This window comes from Peromyscus eremicus, chromosome 9 (assembly GCF_949786415.1).
Source record: "Peromyscus eremicus chromosome 9, PerEre_H2_v1, whole genome shotgun sequence".
NCBI classification, from domain to species: Eukaryota; Metazoa; Chordata; class Mammalia; order Rodentia; family Cricetidae; genus Peromyscus; species Peromyscus eremicus.
Window position 1 is genome coordinate 46778279 of NC_081425.1, and position 20383 is coordinate 46798661.

Below are 20383 nucleotides of genomic sequence, written 5' to 3' on the forward strand. Positions count from 1 at the left end.
TTTCTCTGTGTAGCTTTGCGCCTTTCCTGGAACTCACTTGGTAGCCCAGGCTGGCCTCGAACTCACAGAGATCCGCCTGGCTCTGCCTCCCGAGTGCTGGGATTAAAGGCGTGCGCCGCCGCCGCCGCCGCCGCCGCCGCCGCCGCCGCCGCCGCCACCACCACCACCACTTTTTGGTAATTTTCTTAATGGTTGACGTGGGAGGGCCCAGCCCACTGTGGGCAGAGCTATCTGTGGACAGGGAGTCCTGGGTGGTAGAAGGAAGCAAGCCATGGGGAGCAAACCAGTAAGTTGTATTCCTTCATGGCTTCCACTTTAGTTCCTGCCTCAGCTTTCCCTTAGTGAGGCAGTGTTATCTGGAAGTTCAAGATGAAATCAACCCTTTGCTCCCCAAGTTGCTTTTGGTCATGCTCTTTATCACAGCAACAGAAAGCCCTGACTAAGTGAGACTCTAGGCAGGCGCTCTACAACCTGAGCCCCTCCCTCGCTCCCTCCTGCTTCCTGAACATGTCCTTTTCCCTTTCTTCGTCAGATCTCTGAACCAGTTAGGGCCTCATCTACTCTTGCCTGAATGATGATGGTCAAATCTTAAGTTGATCCTTTTTTTTTTTTTTTTTTTTTTTTTACCCTGTTCCAGGTGAGCAAAGTTTAAAACATAGTCCTGGCTATGCCACAACGTTTCTCTGGTGCTTTTAATAGCTCATTATTTCTTTCAGTGAGCTTGCTCACTAGTACGATGGGTTCAGTTACAGCTGTGTAGACGTATTGATTCCTTCAGCTCAAACAGTGTCCATGCTGTGAGCAGCCTCACTGACTCACTCTCCACCCCACCTCACATTCCATGAGGGCATCATTTATTACCGGTGCCCTGATGTGGGAAAGATGCATAGAAGAGAATCCAGGATGCTCAGACTGCTCTCCTCAAGCCAGGTCGGTTATCAGCTATCTTGCCTTGTGCAGAATTAACACAGCTCCCTGGGTATCCCTCTCTCCTCTTGTAATTCTCTGCATCTAAAATATTCCTTGAGCTTCTTTATGTGTTTAGATTCTTAATTATTCTTCAAGACTCGATTGGGAATCATTTATTTCAGGAATCCTTCCTAGAAGCTCAAGGTTAGGCTAAGGATGACTCTTTATCTCTTTCCCTTCATCTGTTCTGGGGTTAGAGCTAGGGATTAGGGGTTAAGGTTAGAGATGGAGGTTAATGTTAGGGTTAGGATTAAGAGTTAGTTAGCGGTTAGGGGTTATATTTAAGGATAGGTCTTCTGTTGCCTTAGCCCTGACTATATTACCAAGAAGCAGTTTTCTATGTGTCTGCCTCTACTTCAAGCCTAAAAGTTCCTTGAAGACACAGGTAGTTACCTTCTACCCAGCATCAGGCCAAGCACACATTAGTACTCAGTAAGTTAGAACCTCAGGGGAACATTTGGAGGTTGGGTACAGAGCTTACTTGTGTGCTGGCAGAGGTAAACACTCGAGGCTTGCTCCTAGCATCTTTTTTACATTTAATCAGCATTACTTGCGAAAATTTTAAGTCCCATGCATCAAAATGCTGAAGTGAGTATCATGAAGGATAGACACCATGAAGATTCTCTAATTCTCAGCTAGATGTAAGCCAGCTCCAATTAAATGTTTTCCTTTATAAGAGCTGCCATGGTCATGGTGTCTCTTCACAGCGACAGAAACCCTAAGACACACAGACGGTTTCTTGGTTCTCCAGTTTGTAGATGGCAGATTCTCAGCATCTGTAACTCCATGAGCCAGCTCCTGCTCCTTCTGGCCCCGCTTCAGTGAACAGCCCTGGTGCTCACTGTAAGGAGCATGGTACCTAGCAGACAGTGTACAGCAGCAGATGTGAAGAGGCACGGCACACCAGACAGACAGACAGGAAAGTGAGGACTGCTATGTTAGAACTGGTACTATAGGATGCTGGCATGTGTGGTGGCTCTATCCCACCTCCACGGCCCCAAGGACTTAAAGTTATTTTAGCTGTTAGAGTCTGTAGACTATTAGTTGGTAGCAGATAACAATTTCCAAGATCATATGTGCACAACGAGGCTGGTACAGAATCAATATTAGAAAACACTGCTACCAGTTGTAACAACCAGTGGTCAGTTTATGAAAAACCCTCACATTTTGTTCTTGGATACCCAACCCCTCCCCGTCACTCCCACACATAGGAAGTTAGAGAGCACGATACTTTTAGAAATCTAATTTGTTGGAGTCCAATGACTACAGAAGCTTTTACCTGGGGCGGTGTGCTTAGAGGTCCTCAGAGATACCCTACATTGGCTTCCTAAACAGCACAATATGGGTAGATCCCTAGTGGGGCCATGGTGAGGAAGGAAGGTGGATGTATTTCAGCTACTGGAGTGAAAAGACCTGGTGGTTATTTTCTGGTTCCTCGTAGAGGAGAATGAGCTTCTACATGATGTATGTAAGACAGCATAGGAGGTAGAGTGTCTGCACACCATCTGCTAGGTACCATGATCCTTACAGTGAGCACCAGGGCTATCCACAGAAACAGGACCAGCAGGAGCAGGAGCTGGCTCATGGAGTTACAGACGCTGAGAATCTGCCATCTACAAGCTGGAGAACCAAGAAACTGGCTGTATGTCTTAGGGTTTCTAATAAGAAGCGATACCATGACCATGCCAGCTCTTATAAAGGAAAACATTTAATTGGGGCTGGCTTACAAGTTCAGAGGTTTAGTACACTGTCCTCATGGTGGAGGGCATGGCAGCATGCAGGCAGACATGATGGTGGAGAAGAAGCTGAGAGTTCTGCATCTGGATCAGCAGGAAGCAGGGGGAGAGAGAGAGAGAGAGAGAGAGAGAGAGAGAGAGAGAGAGAGAGAGAGAGAGAGAGAGAGGGAGGGAGGGAGGGAGGGAGGGAGGGAGGGAGGGAGGGAGGGAGGGAGGGAGAGGGAGAGGGAGAGAGAGAGAGAGAGAGAGAGAGAAAGAGAGACGAGAGACGAGAGACAGAGAGACAGAGAGACAGAGAGACTGGGCCTGGCTTGAGCTTCTAAAACCTCAAAGCCTACCCCCCAGTGACATACTTCCTCCAACAAGGCCACATGTCCTAATCATTTCAAATAATGCTACCCCCTATGAGCCCATGGGGGCCATTTTCATTCAAATCATCACACTGTATAACTACTTTCCATCTGAAGGCCTGAGAAGTGGCCAGGAGGTAGAGAGGGACTGGAAATGATAAGGCACGTCCAAGATCCGACAGAAGATACTCACCTCCCTCCCCCTCCGGGTTCTGCTGTGTCTGGCCTCTGCAGACTGGATACCATTTGCCTGCACTGATCTTGTTTCCTTGTGCTAATAATCTCTTGTAGGTACACCAAGAAATAATGTTTTACCAGCTACCTGGGAATCCCATCACCTGGTCAATTTCATATATAAAATTAACAGTCAGACAGTGTAGTGGGGAATGATAGGGTCATTACAGTTTAGCTCATTTGTCTGATTTCAGGGCCCCCAGGGATTCGCTGATATTCCAATTAATTATTCTCCACCATTAATGAATGTTCACACCCGAAATGGACCAAAAGCCTGATAAATTACAATGAAGTGGAGAAGGGGGGAAGGAGAGAAGCTGTGAAAGGAAGTTGGATGGGGCACCATCATAAAAGAAAAAAATTGTGGGAAGAATCACTCCAAATCTCATTGCAACTCTAAATATTACCTAATATATCAAATTTGTTTTTCTCCATGAATGTGTGCCTGGAGGAGATTGCCCAGTGACCTTGGCTGACATCCTTCAGTACGGAAATGGTTTTGTTGGTGAGTGTGCACTTACCTGTCTCATCATGCCTCATACAGAGCCAGAGTACAATTGAACTATCTACCCACCCAATTATATGTAGTATTATTTATAGTATATGTACATACAGAGTACATAAATACATACATACAAAAGAAAATGAAAATACTGTCTTTGGACTACTCAAAAAAGATAAAACAACCTACTTAAGTTACATTTCATGAGAAAGGCATGCAAATGAGACATATACCAGGGAGTCTGCATTTATTTAATTATTCAATTATTTACCATGCATTTACCATGGTCTGGGCTTCATTGTGTGTCTTGAAGAACAAAGCAGACAAGAAATTTGCATTCTAATGGGGCAGACAAGTGGTAGACAGGTAGGTACATAAGCAAAGTAATCTTAGGAAAGTCCCGGGAAGAGGGACTGAGTTGTGAGTGACAGCAACAATTTCATATAGCATCATCAGGAGAAGACTCTTTGAGGCTTCTTAATTAAGATATGAGATGCTGCCATAACCTGTTCAGGCAGCTATGAAGATTACTTCAGACTAGGTAGCTTGTAAATAACACAAACTCTTGCTCCGAAGTTCTGGAGGCTGGGGAGCCTGCTAGGCACTAGTAGATTCGTTATCTGGGGAAACGTAGCTTTCTGCTTTGAAGATAATACTTTCTTATTACATCGTGATGTGCCGGAAGGGACAAGGCAGCTGCCTTCAATCTCTTCTAAAAAGGGACAAATCTCTTAATCATGACTAATCACTTCCCCAGAGGTTAGCGTGCACGCGCAAGTGTGAGTGTGTGTGTGTGTGTGTGTGTCTCGCGCGCGCGCGCGCGCACACACAGGTACTTCCACATAATGAGACCTGATACATCCAGTATCTTCTTCCATCACTCTCTACCTTATTTTTTGACAGGGTCTCTAAATGAAGTTCAGGCCCATTCATTCGATTAGAATGGTTGGCCAGCAAGCCCCATGGGTCCTCCTGTCTCCATTTCCCCAGTGCTGGACACTGCTGTGCCCAGACTTTTTTTTTCAAGACAGGGTTTCTCTGTGTAGCTTTGGAGCCTGTCCTGGAACTCGCTCTGTAGACCAGGTTGGCCTTGAACTCACAGAGATCTGCCTGCCTCTGCCTCCCGAATGCTGGGATTAAAGGCGTGTGCCACTACTGCCCGGCTGTGCCTTGCTTTTTTATGTGAACGCTGGGGTCCAAATTCAGGACCTCATGGTGGCATGGCAAGTATCTGTCAACTGAGTCATTCTCCAGCCTCTGTCTCCTTAGTACTACCATACTGGTGGTACTGGAGTCCCACATATGAATTTGGGGTGGGGGTACCAGCTCAGATCCTTGTGTCTGCGTAGTTCTGTAGTTATTTTCTTCTGGATTGATCTGTGTGGTGAGAGGAAGAGTCAGCAAAGTGTCCCATCCTCCATAGTCTCAGCTCTCAGTAGCCTGTGCCCATGGGCTGTGACCTTTGAAAGTGCTTCCCAGTCCCGCCTCCCACTCACTGGGCAGGAAAGAGTGGCTAAAGAGAGCTAGAGCTGGATGCAGGCTCTTTCTTCTTTTAGGTAATTTAGTCTTTGCTAAACCTCCCAGCAGGATATGGTTTAATAAAGCTATCTGTTACAAAGAATAATAGAATGAGCTGTAGGTGATAGTCCTCGCCTGTAATCCTAGCACTAAGGATGCTTAAGCTAGACAACCATGGGTTTGAGGCCATCCTGGGCTACACAGAAAGTTATGGACCAGCCTGGGCTATATTGTAAGACTCCCCTCATCTAAAAAGAACCCCAAGTAACAACAAAAAGAAAACCAACAAAATGCTGTCATATTTCAAAACGGCCTGGTTCCGGGGGCTTTTCTCTGATTTCCTTTGTGTAAGCCTGGGCAGGTTTTCAAAGATAAAACATAAACATCATGGGGGTGTGGTAGGCTAATGACTGGATGGGCCTATTAAGATGGCTGGAGCCGCACAGGCAGAAGGTCATGTGTTTTTCTATTTAAAGTTTGGCTTATTTTTATTTTTATATGTGTATCTTCATGTCTGGTGCCTGTGGAGGTCAGAAGATGGTATTGGAGTCCCTGGAACCGGAGTTCCAAAATATTGTGAGTTGCCATGTGGGTACCAAGAACCATACCCTGGTTCTTGAAAGAGCAGCCAGTGCTCTTAATTGCTGAGACGTCTCTCTAACCCTACACCCCCACCCACTCTCCAATTCTCCAGTCTCAGAACTGCCTGCTTTAAAGCCCCTAAAATCAATCAATCAGTACTCAGATTTTTGTCCTCAGGCTCTATTTCCAGAGGAAAATTCTGTTCTGGTGCTCTGTGATTTTTTTCACCCTATCTGTCTCCCTTTGATTTTTGATACAGAGGTTTCCCATGATCAGGTGACTTCAATTTTATAAACCCCAAAAGAATGGGTGACTTTCAGTCTTAAAGCCCACCTCCCATGAGGAGAGGATGGTGGCTTCTGAGGACTTTATATGTTGATTTGAAACCATCAGGAAAGAGCCTAAAGGCTCCCATGTGACATTTGTGCTCAGATCTGAATGAAGAGAAACACGTGTCATATGAAGAGTGCAGGAGATCTTTCCAGGTAGGAAAATGGCATATTCAAAGGCCCTGGGGTAGCTAGAGCTGAGTGTTGAAAAGAAGGTAAGAGGGCATGAGCCCAAGATTGAGACAGATACATCCATAGGTTAGATCTTGAAGGGCCAGCAGGGCCCACAGTTAGTGGAAGGTCTTGCACTCTGAATGGGACCCACTGACTCATCTTGGGATGTAAGTAACAATGATCCAATGGCATGCTCCTCATCTCTACACAGTGTCGCAGAGATAGAAACGTGGTAGTAAGCCCCACGCTCTTTCCATATGTCTCCTGTCTCCAGTTCAGATGATAGAGACAATGGAATGGATGAGGACACTGTTTTTAGCTGATGGGATGATTTATCCAGTAAAGGGGCTTGTGTAGAACCTCCCATTCTGGAGTGATAGTATTAATTGTAAACTTGATTGAATCTAGAATCCTCTGGGAGTGTGGCCTCTGACATGCCTGTGGGAGATAATCTTGAGTGTATTCATTTAGATGAGAAAACTCACCCCCTGTGGGTGAGTCCTTGGCTGCGAACCTGGACTGCACAAGTGGACAGACGGGCTGAGAAGCACCATGCACTCATAGCGCTGTCCTGAGTGGGGCTGTGATGAGACAAGGTGCTTCACGATCCTGCCGCCTTGACCTTCCCACCACGATGGATGGACTGGCCCCTTGAACTGTGAGGCCTTTCTCCCTGAAGTTGCTTTTGTCGGAGCATTTTATCACAACAACTGGAAAAGAAGCAAGACACAAAGGAAGGAAGGTCATATGCTCTGCCATACCCCATCTGTGATGGTCTGGAACTGAGCCCCAGCAGGACAGGCCCAGCACCTCTTCCGCTCACTATTTTGCAGACATGAGCACACTGTAGCCAGGGCTCCTCCCAGCAAACACTGGTGGCCGTCCAGATGGATTTCCCTGCCATGTGAACGTGGTGGACGGAGAGAGAAGGAACAAGAGCTGGAGACGGAACAGCCTTGCAAGCTGTCTACGATTCCGTCTGCATGTGCCCTCTAGGGGCACCTAGGACCACCCCTGAGCTCTGGAACTCAGGCGTTGGTGGCTGCCAAGATTGCTTTGGGGATAACTTGATGGCCTTGACTAGTACCTACAGGAATGGCGACTGAGTAAAAACAAAACAGCAACAACCAAACAAAAACCCTAGGTTCAAAAGTAGACAAGTTAGCAGTTTTCAGGAAAACCCACCCCAAATCAAAGGAAGATTCTTTTTTTTTTTTTTAATGTGAAAACTACCACACTAACCACGGGGTTTTGTTTGCATTCTGAAGAAATTGTCACTAGATAATTGCTTTCTTCTGAAGAAGCGGTGGTGACCACTGCTTCTGTGTGTCCTGCCGACCAATTCAGCTTATGACAGGTTTCTCTCATCTACCCATGGAAGTCATCCTGCAGGCCCACCTCTGTCTATTTTTCTCCTAATTTTCACCCCATTGTTTCTTTATCCCACCACCCCCCTTTCGGTAAGCCTCACGCTGTCCTAGGAAACCCTGTTCTCTCTCAAGGATGTCCTGGTGCTATGCATTTTATTCCTCTGGGTTTTCTTCCAAAGCTGGAACCTCAAGAATTCTTTTAATTTTTTATTCTCAGCTTCTTCCCGGTATAGGCGCTTGAGGCTGGTAGGGAGGCTGCTGCAGAGGACACTGGGCTGTGAGCTCTCCAGTGTGGCAAGACCTGGGGCCAGGGCTTCATATACCCATGACATTATGAGTCCTTTTCTGGAAAGCCCTGGTGAGGGCTCAGCCTGCTTCTCCCTTTCAATGTGAAGGCAAGAAGACTCCTGTGCGTTACAGAACAGCTCCTTACAAATCGATTAGTGTCCCAGCGCCACTGTAACTGATCATCACAGAGTCAGTGACTTAAACCAACAGCAGTTTATTCTCATAGCTCTGGGGCCAGAAGTCTGAAATTAAGTTGCCCACAAAGCTGGTTCCCTCTTTAGGCTCAGGGTGGGGAGGGGGGAAGGGGGGATTCCTTATGTTTCCCAGCGTCTGGGCAGCTGCAGGCCTGTCTTGGCTTGTAGTTCATCGCCCCACACACTCTTCATCTTTCCGTAGTCTTTTGGGCTGTATCTTCTCTTCAGTTTCTTTTAAGGACCCCTGCCATTTGGGTCAGGGCCTGTCTATTTAAATGAGGATGAGCTCATCCTGAGAGCCCAAGTTAATTACAATTACAAAGACTCGTTTTCAAATAAGGTGACTTCCACGGGCCCTAAGTGTTCCTGAGCATGGATGGGCACATCCTTTCAGGGGCAACTGTTCTACCTGCTGTTATGGCCATCTCACCCCGAGCTTTCTGTCTTGGCGTGAGATTATAACCAATTAGAAACACATTGAAATTTACGTGCTGGATCTCTAGACAGTTGCTATGAAAAAGTAAACTATCTTTGAGAAAGGTCACTTGAGCATTAAATGCTCACTAGCCGAAGGCAGGGAGGAAGATCTTGGGGGAAAGGGAGAGATGAGACCGGTTTTGGTGATGCATCAAGACTCAGCACTGCTCTGGTGCGGAACATTGGGAGTAAATACTACAAAGTGTTAAGTTGGAGACTGAGGCCCTCCAGCCCCGCCCTCCCCCACCACCTTGGAGGCACCATGAATGAGAAATAAGAAAGCCCCAAACTGAGAGCCACTTGCCCTGATTTTGCCTCATAAAAATGTGTGCTCGCTCTCTTGGACACTGTCAGAGCTCGACTCTGAAATGTCCCTGTTGGCTCACGTGTCAAACCTTGTTCCCCAGCTGATGTGCTGTCTGGCAGCTGTAGGACATTCAGGAGGTGGGGGCCTGGCTGGCGGAAGCAGGTCACAGGAAGTGGATCGTTTGGGATTTCTTGTCTTTGTCTCCTTCCCTATCCTGCACTCTGCTTCCTGTTTGCCATGCCTCAGTGACTCTTCGGTCGCTGTGATAAAACACCATGACCAAGGCAACTTACAGAAGGAGGAGTTTATTTGGGTTGATGGTTCAGAGGGATAAGAACCCATCCTAGAAGGGAGGCATGGCAGCAGGCAGGCATGGTTTCCAGAGCGGGAAGCTGAGTGCTCACATCTTCAAGGGCAAGCGCTGAGCGGACAGTGAACTAGTATGGGGTGAGGCTGTGAGGTCTCCCCGTTTGCTCCCATTGACAGACTTCCTCTTAGCAAGGCTGCACTTCCTAAAATCCCTTCAACAGCTCCACCAACTTGGGACCCAGTGTTCAAAGTATGAGCCCGTGGAGGACCTTTCTCACGTAACTCACCACAGCTATGATGTGGCCAGTTGCCTCGTGCGCCGGCCAACAATAATGGAGCAGCTGCTCCCACTGCCATGCCCTCCCATCCGCGATGCCATGAGCCACCCCGAAGCCACGAGACAAAGCAGTCTTCCCTCCCGAATTCTCTGCTGCCAGGTGCTCTGTCACAAGGACAAGTTAAGTAGTGACAACACACAGTCTCCCCTTGAGCGTTTGTTTGTGCGTCTTCCCAGAGCAAGAGTGTGATAGCTTTTAAGTAGAAGCAGGATGTAGCCTTTTAGACCATCGGGAAATGCCTGTGAGTCAAAGATCACATGCTTAGCGAATAGTAGTAGCCTTTAGATCACCGAGTCCCATTGGAATATTCCCCCAACTGCATTGAAGGTTTCTAATGAGCCCAGTGGAATTCAGGAACAGGTTCCATGTATACAAAACACTCTGTTAGGACTGTGACTTACTTTGACAACCAGTTGTCACAAACTCCCAAGTTTGCTGAGATTCCAGTTGAACAGAGCTTACTCTCAAGGGGAAATGGATTTGATCTCTCCATTGGATTTTAACTATGGTGCACTTTAGAGCAAACCATTTGTGATGAATAAATGAATGACTGGAGGGATAAATAATTCAGATCAATTCTCCTTTTAAGGACTTGAAGTGTTTGCTCAGTGCTCGAGGTTAGTAATTATAGCTCCAAGGGATGGAGATCTCATTTTGAAAATCCTTTATTTCTATTAGGAAAGGGGACCTCATCTCTGCTAATAGAACTGCCTACAGTGTTTGCCATGTGAGATTTCATGTGGCCTGGTGCACAAGTGCTTCGTATTTTGGGACCAGACAGACCAGGTTCCAGCTCTGGTTATCCCATTTAATTAGTTAGGAGTTTGGGAGTAATTATTTTATTTCTCTAGGACTCAATTTTCTGGTCTGCAAAATCCAGGAGAGCAATCGTAGTTATCTTAGAGGTACAGGAAACCTGGGGCGAAGCGTGCTTAGAGAACTTGAATTTTCAGCAAGTGTCTGTTGTTAGAACTTTTCTCAGAAAACAGTGCTACCCTTCATAGAGTTGGTCAGCACCAAATGGATTTGGAAGGATGAACGGTCATCCTTAAATAAATGGTCATTTAGTGTCTTCTGCACCAGTATAGGGGGGCAACGGGAAGAGTTTACCCCAGCTTGTTTATGAAGGATCCAGTTTTGCCCCCTCTGTTGTACCCTGAAGCATATGCTCCTTCCAGATCCTCAGGTCTGCTCTCCCCGAACCAGAGTCATGTGTACAGGGCACTGTAGTGAAATTCCTCCTCCGGACTCACCAAGCACACAGCATGGCACACCGGTAAACTTGAGTGTTATGGGGGAGGGGAAGGCGTTATAAATCCATCTCACAGAAGGGCGGGTGAACGTGGAGTCTACCTATGTGTCTAACCTTTTCCCACTGCAAATTAAACATCTTTCCTTTGATCCCATATTACGGCAAGAAACTAGCATGGATCTTTGATCCCATGCCAGTATCTAGAGAAATTATGAGGTCTCTAGGATGGGATAATAGAGTGTCATCAAGACTTCTGGCTTTAGGAAATTACTTAATCTCCATTCTCAGTGGCTGCTGCTCTGTGACAGCTGTGACAGAAAGGTCCCAAGTGCTATTGAAAACAGCTCATCAGCTCAGAACAAAGCCGATTATGTAAATTGTGCATTAAGATGCAGCTCCAATTTAATTTTACTCTGTAAATAAATATCCCATTAGCATCCATCTGTTGCCAGTCAGGTAAGGCCTTCTCTAAATGGATATGACCAAGCCCCCAGTGGCTTTTCTTGGAATGCTGATGGGGTGTGGGAGGGTGAGGGTTAAGACACCCAAATTCTTTGTGTAGAACTTAATTTTGTTCTTGAAATGGCAAGTCAGCTATAAAATCAATTGAGGGCAAGAAGAAGCTGTGATTGGCCCAAAACAACAGGACACCTCATCTATTTCTGGGCCTGCTTGTCAGGGACACATGAAAGCTTTCTCTGATTGTTGTCATGGAGATCAATAATAATTATAGCTAGCCGATTCCCTCCAAAAATAAAAACATTTCAGCTGATGAGAAGCGAACACTAAATTAGCACCCGGTCTTTTGGCTGCGGGGCAATTTATCAGGCCGAGCGGCACGTGAGTGTCGTCTTAGCTGAACCTGAGGATACAGCTCTCCCCTCAGAACGGTGAGTGCTGGACAATGCCACTGGCTGACTGCCAGAACCAGAAGGAGGGTGGCAGGGAGAGAGCGTGTTTTCTCCGGGGCTGTGCTGTCTAGGTTTCAGGAGGCTGAGCTCTAGAAGCTTCTGGTATTTCCTTAGTAGTCTATCAGCAGGAGAAGCAGAAGCTTGGCCATTATCTGGCCAGTGGAGAATTAAAACCTGTGGTTTGGATGCTGCTGCTGGTGGTGGTGGTGGTGATGGAGGAGGGGGAGGAGGAGGTGAGGGCTCAGCAAGGGTCTGGGCACAGACCCAGGAGACCCATTGTGGCCCACACACTCTAACACTTAAGGCATTGTCGCCCACGCTGTCCATAACTGCTGAAGCTGGCCAAGGACATCCCGGGAGGAATCCGAAGCAGAGGCTCTTCAACCAAGGCTGTTAGACTCAATGCCATTGGCATGAACAAAGATGTCTGAGCCTATTAAAAGGAGGAAGAAGCAATGCCTTCCTCCAAGCTAATGACGCCTGAACCAACCATCCTTCCCTCATATTCTTTACTCCATCCTAAGCCAAGTTTGAGGCCACAGCATCTGTTCCAGTATTTCTAACACAGGGCAGGGCCTAAGTTAGCCCCTCCCCCTTAAATTGACTAGGATGCCTGGGTCATCAAATCAGTATCTTAAGAGCATGCGGCAACAGCTCAACCTGCTGTGAAGCTCAGAAGGAAGAGGCTGGCCCCTGATAACAATGGTGGATCCTGCCCGGGCCCTAAACTGCCTGCCTCTGAACTGATGGGTGAGAAAGGTAAATACCAAGGTTAAACTACCATCAAGGGTTCTATTACTTTGAGCCACAATAGCCCCAGTCAAAACAGGCAATGAGTGTGATAGCACAGCCAGGCTAGTGGCAGGTAGAGGAGAGGCAGTGCTCACCCCTCTCCCTGAACTCTACGAGACCCCCTTTGCTCAGCACTCACTGGGCACCGTGTCCTTTCACAGAGTTCCCCTCAGCCGTCCGTCCAAGGGTGGTTTCTTTGGTACTCTTATCCTGAGTCCTGAATGAAGCATCATGGGGACTGTCAGCGCTAAAGCAAAATATCAGACAGGGTTCCGTGTGCTGAAATGAGGTAAGGCACGTCAGCCCGTGTGGGAGGTCCACAGCCTTCCCCGAGCCCGCTGGCTCCACGTGCCAGACACGTGCTCACGTGACATAGGTGGTCTGGGAGGAAACAGAGCATTTCATGTTTGGGTCTCCCTCGATATAAAAATTGAAAGTGTGTGTGGGGGGTGAGGGTGGGGGAGGTGTGTGCACGCTGTGCCCTGGAATGACCGTAAGAAAAATCATGATATAGTTGATATCTATTCCCCTGAGTCCCCCCGCCTTTTTTTGGGGGGAGGGCTAAGCATCTCGATCTGCTTTCGTTTAGACTGGCTCCTAGTGTTTGACTTGTTCTAGTTAAAAGTGATTGAGTAGCGAGCAAGCTCGGAGATTTAGATGAGTGAGAGATTTCCCTCTCGCTTGTGCTGTGTGTCCTGTGGAGGTGGCTGGGGGTAGGGCGGGGGTGATGTGTGTGGTTATTATCTCCACGCAGCTCTCACCTCTGACATGTTTCTTCAGCATTGTAGCAGAGGAGACAAACCTTCTGGGGCAGGTGTGTGTAACACAAATATAGTGTGAGCCACAAGCTCAAATCACAGACACAAGTGAGCGTTTTTCTAGTCACCTTAGAAAGACAAAGTGAGCCGGGCAGTGGTGGCGCACACCCTTAATCTCGGCGCTCAGGAGGCAGAGCAGGCAGATCTCTGTGAGTTTGAGGCCAGCCTGGTCTACAGAGAACCCCTGTCTTTAAAACAAAACAAAACAACAAACAAACAAAAAACAAAAAAAAGAAAGAAAAAGAAAAAAGAAATTAAAATGAAAATGATGAGACCAAGTTTAATAGTGTATTTTACTTTACCTATATGATTTCAACATACTGTTAATTTTTAAGACATTAATGAGTTATAGTTGCATTTTTCAGTACCAAATCTTCATAATTCAGTGTATTTTTTTTACACTTAAAAGACTCTCAGTTTGGACTATCCACATATCAAGCTCTCCCAGTCGCATGTGGCTAGTGGGTATCACAGTGCTACAGAGCTGGGTATTCTGCAGCTCTAATGTAGCACTCCACCCAAATACATGCTCAGCCTGCAAGTGGCACACATTTACTTCTGCTGCCATGACCTAATAGAACATTCCTTTGGAGGGTTCATCCAACTACAAGGATCTACGAGGCATACTTCTCCCTTCTGTTTTTAACACGAGTTGGGAAGAGCTAGGGAAAATCAGGCATGACCAGCAGGCTTTCCTTGCTCACCTGTCCTCTACTGGAACATCCCGCCAGGCAATCCCTCCTCTGCCGTGAAAGACTTCCAGCCCAGTAACCTATTTTTCTTGATTCCATCTTTGCCAGGTCAGGAACATTCTGTATCTCATGACCCAGAAGGGGCCAGTACCTGGTCTCGGAAAAAAAAAAATCTGGGTGTATTGCTGTGGGATGGTCTGTATGTCAAATGTGTTGCTCTGATTGGTCAATAAATAAAACACTGATTGGCCATTTGGCTAGGCAGGAAGTGTAGGCGGGACAAGGAGGAGAATAAAGCTGGGAAGTGGAAGGCTGAGTCAGAGAGACACTGCCAGCCGCCATGATGAGAAACAGCATGTGAAGATGCCAGTAAGCCACGAGCCACGTGGCAAGGTATAGATTAATGGAAATGGATTAATTTAAGCTGTCAGAACAGTTAGCAAGAAGCCTGCCACGGCCATACAGTTTGTAAGCAATATAAGTCTCTGTGTTTACTTGGTCGGGTCTGAGTGGCTGTGGGACTGGCAGGTGAGAGAGATTTGTCCTGACTGTGGGCCAGGCAGGAAAACTCTAGCTACAGTGTATAAGGTAAATGCTAACAAATGGAGGTGACTGAGTAGGTGAAGGAAGCAGGAGGCAAGAGGAGAAATTTGTGGAGCAGAAGAATTTCATCCATCTTTTACATTTGCTAATATGGCAGTTTGAATGTAATTGGCCCCCATAATTTCACAGGGAGTGGCACTATTAGGAGGTGTGGTTTGTTGGAGTGTGTGTAGCTATGCTGGAGGAAGTGTGTCACTGTGGGGGCGGGCTTTGAGGTTTCCTTTGCTCAGTATACCACCCACTGTCTCAGTCAACTTCCTGTTGCCTGCAAGATGTAGGACTCTCAGCTATTACTCCTGTACTACATCCGCCTGCATGCCGCCATGCTCCTCACCATTATTATGATAATGGACTGAACCTCTGAAACTGTAAGCAAGCCACCACAAAGTTTTTCTCATAAGAGTTGCCATGGTCATAGTGTCTCTTCACAGCGATAGTAACACTAACTAAGACAATTTTCTTAGTGTCATTTGCTTTCTTTCTGGCTGTGTGTTGCTGCAGTCCTCTGAGCTCCCCTCCCCACCACTCATGACCCATAACCACTCAATGACTACTGTTTCACTTCAGGAAACACTGTTTCTTGGTACTGGAAGCTCTTGGTGGTCTCAGCTATGATTCAGTGTCCAATAGCCACAAACCTGATCCATACCAGATACACAGTAAAGATCTGCAAGAACACGTTTATATTATTAACTTTCACAAAATGATTTCTAAGCTGTTAATCTTTTCAATGACGCCATGATGGAGAGGGAGAATTGGCCCATCTGCTAGCTGCATGCTATTACCAAAGACAGTCCATAAAGCTCCTCAAGAAGTTGTTTGGACTTGTGCTTTATACAATGCTTACAACATGTACATGTCCACCATTTGAAAATGCGGGTATGGCAAAGCCAACAGGTAGAAGAAGATGGCTCCCACTGAAGAAGTAGTTGCCCATAGATCCCAAGAGGAGGGACAGTGCCATGCACAGCCTCCTGGGGAAGATCAGGGTCAGTCAGGAGGTAGAGAGAGAGGAGAGTATGGGCCTGGGTCTTGAGTGTGGTTGCCACAAAATAGGCAAGGCAAGGCATGGTAAGTGAGCTTCAGACTGGCTAACTTCACTGATTTCAGGGGCTCTCTCTTGTCATCTGATACCTGGTCTGTGGTATTGGGGTTTGTCAGATGGTGTCTCATACTGTGGATCTCTGCTGGGACCCAGTCTCCAGACACTGCAAGAATCAGCAAATCCCCAGATATCCCAGGGCCAGAACTACAGGAAAAAAAAAGGGGGGGGCAGGGCTAATCTGTGCATAGCGACCCTGCTGAAGTGAAAAGGGACATCTTGGTCTCTTGGGATTTAGAGAAAACTGAGGCTTACACGGCCTTTGTTTATAAGGGCCAAAGTGGCTTTATCACATGTCTGGAGGGTGGAAGTTGAGAACACAGTCCGAGCTGTATTTGGAACTCTAAGCAGTTTCTGTGACATCTCCTTGAAAATTCTGAACAATGTTTATTTCGTGGAAGTGCAAGAAACTTTCAAATGTGTTAGCAAATTCTTTCAGTCACCTGACCTGAGGGTTCCGTATGTATCAAAGGATAGCCCTTTGGGTGCTTCCTGATCATGCTTCACGTGTGTACCACTGGTGGAAACACAGTGCTTTACAGTGGGTCTACCCAGCCATCTGAACGGCTAACTTTGGGATTGGAAAAATAATATTCAGAATCTATTTTTGCTTCAAAATGTTTTGATCCTAAAAATTCTTGATATACGTACTCAGACTTATCAGTCTAATAACAAAAGGATGTTTATTCATTGATGGAAATAAGTAAAGCTAGTAGTAATACTGTTGAGGCCGATCCAAGGCTTTCTCAGAGGCCCTGGTGAAAGGACAAAGGGGACCTAGTTATTTCTTGGCCAGGGGCAGACTTGGCGGGGTCCAGTCTGGAGCTTCCGCCATTGCCTCCAAGGAGTGAAGGTTTTAGTTCCTGGAACTTGGCTTTTTCTGGGCTAGGAGACTTGGAGTTACACACTCCATGGCTGTTTTGTGCTCAGTCTCTGATACCCTTGAGAAATCCTGTGTTCCCCTGTGCGACATCGTTTGATTGGCTTCCTACTGACTTCACCTCATTGTGTGCTAGCTTTCTGCTGACTCCGTCCCATCCCCCACCCCCAGACAGTACATAAGGTCTGCACTTCTTAACAAGCTTGCTTGACATAGACATAGCTTGTGTAAGACCTTCCGACCCCGGATTTCTATCTCCTTTATCTTCTCATCTCCTAGCCTCCTGCTAGAGACACTGCCACTGAAGACTGACCTGGTCCAGATCAACTAAGAGTAAGTTAGTACAAATCATTGCTGTTTATGTGATGCTCAATGTGAGAAAGGCATTAGTCCAAGTTCTTTTCTTATTTTAATTTGTTTGTTCTTTTTAGTGTGTGTGTGTGTGTGTGTGTGTGTGTGTGTGCATGTGTGTGTGAATATGTCTGTGTAGCTGTGTTGCTGGAGAATTTCTCTCCAGCTCCCGCCGCCAAGTCCCGCCAGTCCCAGAGCCCCCTTATAAAATAAACACACAGACTCTTACATTATTTAAACTGCTTGACCATTAGCTCAGGCCTACCATTGTCTAGCTCTTACTCTTATATTTAGCCCATTTCTATTAATCTTTACTTTGCCACGTGGCTCGTGGCTTACGGGTACTTTACATCTTCCTTGTCCTGGCAGAGCTCCAGAGAACATCACTGGACTGTGATACACCTTCCCCAGACCCCACGACCTACCTATTCCTTAATTTGTAAGTTATGCCATTAAATAAATCTCCTTTTAACTACATGGAGTGGCCTTAATAATTTCACCAATATAGCTGCAAGAGCATGTGGAGGCCATATGTCAGACACCTCAGGAGTCCCTCCTTCAGAACTGTACACCTTATTTATTTATTTATTTATTTATTTATTTATTTATTTATTTATTTATTTATTTTTGAGACAGCATCTTTCACTGGGAGCTAGGGATAACAGGTTAAGCTTGGCTGTCTGGCCAGCAAACTTGAGCCCTTGGATTAGAAGCGTGGTCCACCATGCCTGGCTTTTCACATGGGTTCTGAGGACCAAACTCAGGTCCTCATGCTGTGCAGCAAGCGCTTCTATAACTGAGCCTCCTCCCCAGTCCCTGCCTTGTTAGTTCCTCACTACTATCCCACAGAGGTAGGCAATCATCTTGCCTCTTCACAGCTGAGAACAACTGACATTAAACAACTTGCCCACATATCCTTATGAAGCTAGGAAGTGATGGAGTTGGACTGCTACTGGTCAGTGTGGCTCTGGCACGCACACTTAGGATCCCATGCTGGTGGAAACAGGCACGTGGTGGTAGGGCAGTTCTGTTCTTATGTGCACCTGTTACTTTTCAGTCTGCAATGATGTCTATCGGTCGTCTCTGCAGGGAGCTTTGGCGTATTGGGTGTGAAAAGTCACAGACTCCAGCGTCACAGGCAGCGCTTGAATTCAAGCAGGTGTGAACAGAGCGTCTGGGTCTTCATAGGGCAGTTCTCTAGAGCTGGGTGTTATCATGGACACCAGGAATCTTTTTTAAAATATATTTCTTTATTATTAAGAAAACTTCCATTCATTTTACATACCAATCCAAGATCCTCTCCTCTCCCTTCTCCTATCCCCCCAAGACACGAGGAATCTTCAGTATCTGCCACTCCTCAGAATCACAGACCACACTGGTGGAAGCATCTTGTCGTCTCGAAACTACCGATTTCCTTGCTTGTTCCTCTCAGGATTAAAAACACGGCTACAAAGCAAATTTGTTCAAGTGTGAGTATGTTGCAGTAAGAAAACCCCTCATAAGCCAGTGAGATGGGTATGGGTGCTTGCCACCAAGTCTGAGGACCCGAGTTCAATCCCTGGCACCCACATGATGGAAGGCGAGAACCACTTTCAGCATATGTGCCCAGACATATATACACTCAGGCACACTAAATAAATAAATGTAAAAACCAAATAATTCATGCGCTCAAACCAGTTACATGTCCCTATTCCACTCAACCATGGGAGACCAGAAAGAGCTGGCATACAGCAGTGGTGACCTCTTATCTCTCAGTCTGAATAAGGATAAGGGAAAGAGTTTCAGAAAACAGTCAATGTACTAATCATTTTGAAAAAAATAGCTTGTTTCTCGTTGCTTGAGGAGGCACCAGGTGACAGAGAACAGGTGGAAAAACCAGGCCTGAGCCTTGACTGTGGTTCTCAGGGGCAGTTGAGGAGAGCAGGGCAGCCGCCGGCCCTGAGGACTTACAGAAAGTGAACAAGGATCAGTGCCAGCCGGCCTTTATTACATCTGACTTACATACATTAGATCAGGAAGCACTCAATGGAGCTGTTCTCTTGATTTCAATGACTCCTCCACCCATTTCTTTCTCTGTATCTCTCCTTCTCTCCTCCCCAATCTACTGAGGTCCTGGGACTGTTAACAGTGAGGCTGTTATGTTGGCAGTAGACCAGTCATTGGGAAGTGTTTATTTCCCTGTGATTTAAAAGGGTGAGTGAATACATGGCGCCAAAGGATGAGGAGCAAAGATGTGCTTGCAAACACTTTGTGTTCATTTGCTGCTGATGCTTTTGCAAAAGGGGGTTTCTAGGTGTTTCCTTTCTTATCTCTCTGCCATAGAATGTTTAACCTTTGCACAATTTCTGGTGTGTGGGGGATGGAGCTCTTCACCAGAGACTTTATGTCAAATGTGATTCTGAAGTGACCAGGAGTAGCAGCAGAGATAAAGGGATCTGCCACTTCTCCTTAGTGTGACTGATTGTGGGGAAATGCTTGTAATGGCTAATGTTATTTACTTGATGGCATTTAGAATAAACCTCTGAGGATGTCTCTGAGGGAGTTTCTAGACCCAATCTAACTATGATCAACACCATCCCATGGGTCAAGATCCAGTATGGACCATGATGCAATGTGGCCTCAAGCTTCTGCCACTGTGCTTGTCTGCCATGATGGACTGTACCCTGGGACTGTGAGCCAAGACAAACCTTTCTTAAGTTGCTTTTCTTGGGTATTTTGTCACAGCGGTAAGTACAATGCTGAACTGAAAATGCGGCTGATCTTGGTATGTTTTCTACAAGGAGGAAGAGGAGAAGGAATTGATTTTGGAGTCACATAGATGCGGGGTCAAATCCTACGATGTTGGACAGATCCATTTCTCCTTCCTTCACGAACTTATGGTTAACAAGTGCTCAGGAAGTTGGTCCCTTTAAGCATACATGAAATAAAGAATGCAGAGTCCTCCACGGCCTGGTCTTTCATTTTGATGATAGTAAAGTCATAGTAGCTCTGTTTGGGACACGTGTGTACATGACAACCTCCTTCCCTTCCAGGAACCATAATTAACATTTCAGCATGTGGGATAAACTTAGGGCTCAATAAGTACACACAGCTCACCAGAACAAAGGACTTTCAGTGCAAGACAGGCCATAGGAGCCCACAGTGGGCTTCCATGTTGTAGCAGCTGAATTATATAAACCACAACTCACTGGGCTGGGCAAGGGGCTCAGGGGGTTAAAGTGATTTTTTCGAAGCCTGACAACTTGAGGTTGATCCCTGGGACCTACACAGTAGAAGAAGTCAAGCCAATACTGAAGGATGTCCTC

The 20383-nt window shown here is 46.5% G+C and overlaps 1 long non-coding RNA gene across 1 annotated transcript; it reads left to right on the forward strand.

Annotated features, from left to right (window-relative positions):
- Positions 1-12473: 12473 nt before the first annotated feature.
- LOC131919899 (uncharacterized) lies at positions 12474-20023 on the forward strand. Its single transcript, XR_009381455.1, has 3 exons — positions 12474-12599; positions 18406-18547; positions 19859-20023. It is a non-coding gene; the product is annotated as an uncharacterized LOC131919899 (long non-coding RNA).
- The last annotated feature ends 360 nt before the right edge of the window (positions 20024-20383 follow it).